Genomic DNA, 7,341 nt, shown 5'->3' with positions numbered 1-7,341 from the left:
AGTGAAATAGAATATGTGTCAAGGATGCATTACCTTGACACGTAAAACAGATTCAATTGCAGTCTTCAACACGTCATGCAAAAGCTGTATGCTCCCTATCAGCTCAAATCTACAGAAGAACAAATCTTGCGTGCAACCTTCAACCAGAATAAACAGTAAAACCGTTAACCAACCAATATTAAGTTATACTATGTGTTATGGCAAATAATCTGCTAGTGACACCTACAGTAGGCAAGTGCTCCTTCATTTGCGCCTTCTCACACTCCCCTAAGGTTGCAACACAGAATTCACGCACAGGTTAGCATTGAAAAATGCAGACTCAGCAGCCAGGAAAACGGTACAGCGGCTCAGTGCATCCACGAGCAAGGTGAGATACTTCCTGCTGCACTCCTCAGTCAGAATCCTGCAAAATGACAGCCTTATGGTCACACACCGTATCTGCCTTCTTTAATAAAAATGTGCAGAGTTAGCAGAGCGCATAATCTCACCGGAGACATGGCCGGAGCTGCTCAACAAGGACGAGTACCCGTTCGGCCGCTTCCTTCACCTTGACCTTGCTGGCACAATCACGCGGTGAGCTCGATCGCGAGCGTGCTGATTTCAGGGTCGGCGCCAGCCTCCCCTTCAACGCCAGGCTCGGGGAGGAGGGGAGCCGCACTCGCGGCTCCACGGCGAGGGCTTGGCGGCCGTCCGCGTCGGCGAGAGCGCGCAGCGGAGGGCGTCGAGGGTGGCGGCGGCAGCCTCCGCCTCGGCGTGCGCAACTCGAGGCAGCACACGAAGCGGCCCGCGCTGGAGCAGCACGGAATAGGGCTTCCCGGCGAGGCACGCGCTTCGAGATGGCCGCGCGCCAGGCAGTCCAGGACGAGGCCGTAGATCTCGAGCAGCTCATCGGCGTCGGCCGAGCTAGGGTTCGAGCGGAGGAGCGGCGGGAGGAGATGGAGCGCGCGGTCGAGGAACGGGAGGAGCTTCTTCGCGAGAGGGCGGACGGTGGCCGCGTCGGGAGGCGGCGGCGGCTGCTGGTTGGGCTGCTTCGCCGTCCTCTTGGGCGGTTGGTTGGTGGGGTTAGGGTTCGCGCCGGGCAGGAGGTAGGCGGAGAAAGGGTACCGGAGTCCTGCGCGGGGGCTCGGAGAGGAGAGGGCGGCGAGGAGGTCCTCGGCGGCGGCCTCCATCGCCGTGTGGGGAATTTTTTGGTTTTGGCCGTTTGGGCGGTGGAGGGGCGGGAAAGGTTGCGTACTGCGGAAGATTGGAAGTTCCTGGGCCGGACAGGAATGTTCGGCCACATAAATCAGGACCGCGCGGAGATGTTTGGGCCCATTCCCCTCAAAAGAGAAGATGTTTGGGCCCACAGATCAGGCTTTTGCCCGATAGCTCGGGTGGGCCTTCAACCAAGATTGAAATGCATCTTCTCGAAAAGAAAAAAAGAAACCAAGAGTGAAATGCATCTTCTTCTCAAAACAAACGCAATTTCTGTTACTCAGTCGACCTTGTTCAAGGGTTACAGCGAGGTCACGTTTCGTGGCCGCGCGATCGCGATCGGACGACCCGACGCGAGCGGGGCGTTTCACTCTCTTGGCCCCAGCGCGCAGAAGCCTATCCAGTTGTTACCTATGGACGAGCTGTTTCCTCTTTTAGTCGATTCGCTCGATCTCGCCGGCGATTCACAGCACCGGGGGAGAGATTCGTCGGCGCCGGCTGTTTCCTCTCCCCGGAGTCCGCTTCCTCATGCCGGCGGCTGCTTCCTCGTGCCGGCTGCTACATCGTGGCAGAGGTTGCTTCCTCGCGGCGGCGTCCGCAGCTACCTCGTGCCGGCGGCGGCCGGGTCCTCGTGGCGGCTTCAGCGGCTACCTCACCGCGGCAGCGGCCGGTTTCCAGCTACCTTCTCGCATCGACAGCTAATTCCCCGCGTTGTCCGGCTACATCCCCACGCCTCCTGCTAAATCAGCCGCGTCTCCGGCTGCATCCACGGTAAGGTAATCTTCGATCTAACTGAAAACTTTTTGATCTAGTAGATTTGTGTGGTTTTTTTTCGATTCATGCTAGGAGAGATTTCTGCCGATGATGAACATGTGTTTCTCTGTACATTTTGTGTTTGTATGTGCTTTGTAGATGTAACCTAGTATATTTTTCCCTGTTTGGTACTAGTGTTTTAGTGGGGATTAGTGGAGATAATACTCTAGAGTATTGGGTGAATCACTTTTGTCACCCAATCCCCCCAAAACCCCAACCCCAATCCACTAGGTAGGGGTAGAGTATTGGGGATTGAAAAAATTACACTAAAATTTGGGGAAAAGTGGGGATAAGTGGGGATTAAACTCGCTCATACTCTAGCACCAAACATGTATTGGGGATAAGTGGGGATTTGAAATTTGGAGCGGATTATCCCCGCTAATCCCCACTAAAACTCTAGTACCAAACAAGCCCTAAATAGATTACCTGGGGAGCTTAGGGTGAACCAATATTTAGGCCCCATGTCATACTAGAATGGAACTTCTCAGCCCATGTATCCAGTGAACACTAGTTGTAACATAGACGATGATAGGTGGTAGTGTTGTACATGTGGTTTTCCGATCATTAGATGTTAATTTGTGTGTTACATTTCATATCATTATGTTCGCCGGTATGGTCGTATCCCACTTTTTATTTTACTTTTCTTGTTGTTTTTACACATAAGAGTCAAAAATAGCTTACATGTCTGGATTGCCATGAACTACAAGGAATTATGTCATTCATACTTTTGAGAAAAACTGAATGAATTTTTTGCAGCCAAATTGACTGTTTCTGTTTGGTACATGCTTTCTTGTCCAGAGTTTGGAGTATAAGATCAAGATAGTTGAGGTCGATCTGGCAGACTGGCCGGTTTGGTACAAGGAGAAGGTTTACTCGAGGAACAAGGTGTGGTTCATCTCAATTCTGTCTCACGTGTACAATATGCTACATTGTTTCAGGATGCAGTCCATTATCTCTCTAATATTCATCCACACTTATGTACTTTCATTGTCTTGACAGGTGCCTTCTCTGGAGCATAACAAACAGGAGAAAGAGAGCTTGGATTTGGTCAAGTACATTGACAACAATTTCAAAGGCCCAAGCCAATGTAGTAACAAAACGGGGGCGGCGCATGGTTTGCCCAAAAAAGAGAAAGGAAAGAAGCATCTGGAGTGACCAAAATCACGAGACTGGGTGGTCGAGGCCCCGGCGACCGACGTCTCCCTCAGTTCCTCGGTTTGCCGACGTGCTCGTGGTGGAAGCCGAAGTCCACGGAGCAGCGCCGCCAGCCTGATCAAACTAATCGACGACGCCGGCGCTCGTACACCGCTCGGAGTCTAGAACCACCTGTATGTCAACCAGTCCTGTCCTGTCTGCAATTTAGATTTTTCACCTATTGGTTTTGAAAATCCCATAACTTGCATCAGTCTAAAAATAGGAGGTGTGCTGGATAATTTCTATTCTCTTTACTTTGCTTTAGATTTTCTCTCGGACTTAAAAAAGCATTGACTTGCAATTGACCTACTCAGCCATTTGCGGCATATAAGCTTGACAGGGAACACACATCTAGTGGAGAGTTAGTTTCTGCGTGTTTCTTTTCTTTTTCTTTCTTTTTGAAAAGTGGTTATGTATTAATTAAGAAACTGAATTTGGATTACACCCAAGCCGGTCTCGACACGCAGGTCCGGACTCTACTTAGTAACACACCACCACTAAACTCTCAACGTCCAACCTTATTACATGATCTATCAGCCTTCACCATGGATATCCACTAGCAGACGGTTGTTGTCAGACAGCGCGGCGGCGGAGAAGTGTCCATCGGCATCGTGGTGACCTGGTGGTGCTACATGACCTGGAGAGATGGCTGCCGGGATGACTTGTCATAGGACCTGGAGAGATGGCTGTCGGGATGACTTGTTGCTGGTGCGTTGACTGATGGTGATGCAATTTCAGACTTCACCGGTAGCTCATAGCAAAATAGTAGGGCCTAGCGACGAGCAGTTACTTTTTCTGTTTGCAGAATGAAGTCAATGATAGAAAACTAGATCTAGTTAAATTTAGTGCGGCTCAGTTCACATGGATGTAGTTAAATTTAGTGCGGTGCAGTTCATTTGATCTCTTTTCTGTTCGCAGAATGTAAGTCGATGATAGATAAATGGATGTAGTTAAATTTAGTGCGGCGCAGTTCCCATGAGATGTTGGTTGAATTTTCACCATGATGTAACTGATCGGGCTGTTAGTGCAATTTTTATCGCAACATAACTCACCGGAATGTTAGTTAAGTTCATGTTATCGTAACGTAACTTATCTGGGATGGTGATTTATTTTATCATCAACGTAAATGACCAGTTACCAGGATGTTAGTTTATTTTATTTGCCAACGTAACTATCCTGGATGTTTGTTAAATTATCGTGATGTAACTCACCTGGGATGATACTTTATTTTACGTCAACATCATAACCGGGATGTTAGTCTATTTTACTGTCAACATCGTGACCAGGATCGTCTTCATTTCCCCTTTTTCAACAGACTTTTTTCAAAATGCATTGCAACAATAAGTTTTGTATGGAATTTGTAATTCTAGTGAAGGAACTAAAGCTATTTGTAGATGTTGGTTGAATATTCACTGCGGCGCAACTCGCAGGGATGTTAGTGCAATATTTGCCGCGGCGTAACTCACCTGTGTGTTATTTAATTTATTGTGATGTAACTAACCTGGGAAGGTAGTTTATTTTTATCATCAATGTAACTCACCGGGGAAAGTTAAATAGCCGCGATGTGACTCACTTGGGATGGTAGCTTATTTTATTGTCAATATAACTGATCCGATTTTTCTTAACCGTCGATGTAACAGGTGCGTAATTTCTCTAGGTGTAATCTTTTTTAGGTATGCATTTTTCTGAACTGTAGATGTAACACATGGACAAGTTTTTCTAGGTGTAATGTTCCTAGAAATATAGAACAAAAAGTTACTTTTTCTCCAAAACAAAGTTCCATGTAAAGTAATGACGAGTTATTTGTCTTATGTAATTCGTGTCAAGTTATCCACCTACTTTTCTCACTTATATATAGATGTTCACACTTTTTTTACACTGCAGATTTATGTTTCTACTGGGGAGGATCTTTTTTCAAAAGAGGTGCAATGCAGCAAGTAGTTTAATAATGCGAACACTCATCCTCATCATATAATGCAACATGAAAGTAACAAAAAACCATCATGGGTTCAATCTATTTTCCAGTTACATGAAGAAGTTGTCTACCTTGGTGATGTCCAATTAGCAAGTGAATATTAACTTGCAGATTGTTCTTTTTATGTGCATGTTTTGCCTTCCTATGATTTTCTTGCTTGGACGGAACCAGAGTTCCAATATGTTACTAATGATTACTATTTCTGTCCCTCAAAAGTCCCCTAGATGTAATGAAAAACAAAATATGCTACCAACAATAAAGTTCGGTCTTTTACGTGCAGTTATGCAGTTGAAGACACTACAGTTAATAGATGTATCTTTTTAAAGATAATTTTCATGCTTACAATACTACAGTTTATCATGTTCTGAAATCACTCCGATCTTCACTACATGTAATTGCTTCTAAGTAGGGTGAGACTAGTAGTATTTCTTGTACTTGCAGCTCAATATGATGTATAGTATAGGTACATGTAACCTACCAGGTGCATGAAAGTTTTTTCATGCTAATCTATTCCTGGTAATGGATGTTTGGTAAATACACTTAATCTGGATGTAGCCAATTGACACCCAGGTACATGCAACCTACCCAAATGTATCCAAAAATATTTTCCATTAGATAGAACCTACCCAAATATATCTAACCATAGAGTACAATAGCCAATAATATGTTCCATTAGATAGAACCTACCCTGGATGTATCCAATTTACACCCAGATACATGTAACTACAGGAATGGCGCGATACGCCGAGGGCCTTTTATACGCCGACGGCCAAAAGTCGGGGCCCTCGGCGTATGGCCTGGCCTGGCCAGCCTCCTCATCTGAACCTCGACGTAGCGCGGCCGTCGGCGTAGCGAGGTCTACGCCGAGGGCAGCCCTCGGCATATCTTTGGCCCTAGGCGTAGACAGGGCTACGCCGACGGCCACCCTCGGCGTAGCCATTTTTCAAATTTGACTAATTTTGTAAAAATCATAACTAATTCATATGATGTCAGAAAAATGCGTATGAGGTATCAAAATATTCAGAAAAACATCATCTATCCGTTTATGTCAAAATATTGCATATTTAAATCATGTACAGTACCATGTTAATATAGAAACAATTCAATCACTTTCTTATATGTCCTTAGGTTCCCGTTTTAGCCAGATGGCAATTTAAACGAAATCAAAAAATCTCGTGGAGCCGCATGGCATCATTTTATGTGTCCTAGTAACCACTCCAAAAGATGGAATTGGGATACGCCAATTATTTTGGAAAACCCTTTACAAACAGGGCTATCACGTCCGGAGTTCTATGGCTTCTAGGGCAAATGAGTAGGAAACGGCTCGTGACACCGCATAGTTTGTCGGAACGAGGCCATATTTGGCACGTGCGTGGTCCCTGGGATGAGAAGCAAGGCCCCGGGAGCGGATTTCCCATCCGACCCATGGGTGATGGTTTTTTCATTTTCGGGGTGCCAAAACGGGTTTTTTTTGTGAAGCAGCTACATGAGACGCATTTTAGTATTACGCGAGACCTCCGCGTAGTGGTAGGATACCGCCTCCGCACCATATATCACATGACATATGTACGCGCTAACTATCTGGGAATCCCTGCGGCTTCTTGAGGTCTCCCGCCGAATCCGCTGGAAAGTGACCGGATTTGAACTAGGGCTACACTTTCCGTCGCTCAATAAATTCCGGGAAAAATGTTTTTAGGTCTATGACATATCACTTTATCTGTGAATTTTTTTCCGTTTAGCGCGATGGTAAACGGGTGCACCAGCGCGCCCGGTACGGCCTTACCGCATCTCCGTGGGGGGCCGTTTTGGCCAAATGGCAATTTAAACGAAGTCAGAAAATCCCGCGGAGCCGCATGGCGTCATTTTATGTGTCCTAGTAACCACTCCAAAAGTCGGAATTAGGATACGATAATTATTTTGGAAAACCCTTCACAAAAAGGGCTATCACCTCCGGAGTTCTATTGCTTTTAGGGCAAATGAGTAGGAAACGGCCCGTGATACCGCATAGTTTGTCCGAACGAGGCCATATTTGACACGTGCGTGTTTCCTAGGATGGGAAGCAAGGCCCCGGGAGCGGATTTCCAATCCGACCCATGGGCGATGGTTTTTCATTTTCGAGGTGCTAAAACGTTTTTTTCTGAAGCAGCTACATGGGGCGCATTTTA

General features: G+C 46.4%; 1 long non-coding RNA gene across 2 annotated transcripts; it reads left to right on the top strand.

The window, feature by feature from the left end:
* Positions 1 to 1,593: 1,593 nt before the first annotated feature.
* On the top strand, positions 1,594 to 5,455 carry LOC127343818 (uncharacterized). 2 transcript variants are annotated; one of them, XR_007877508.2, is made up of 4 exons: positions 1,594 to 1,970; positions 2,806 to 2,892; positions 3,007 to 3,335; positions 3,765 to 4,252. It is a non-coding gene; the product is annotated as an uncharacterized lncRNA (long non-coding RNA). The 2 variants fall into 2 exon arrangements; XR_007877506.2 differs by lacking the exon at positions 3,765 to 4,252 and adding an exon at positions 5,086 to 5,455 and having other exon boundaries at positions 1,595 to 1,970.
* Positions 5,456 to 7,341: the final 1,886 nt, after the last annotated feature.

The sequence above is a fragment of the Lolium perenne genome, chromosome 3, assembly GCF_019359855.2.
Source record: "Lolium perenne isolate Kyuss_39 chromosome 3, Kyuss_2.0, whole genome shotgun sequence".
Taxonomy (NCBI): Eukaryota; Viridiplantae; Streptophyta; class Magnoliopsida; order Poales; family Poaceae; genus Lolium; species Lolium perenne.
Note: the sequence above shows the minus strand (reverse complement) of the source record. Positions and strands in the feature narration are given on the sequence as shown.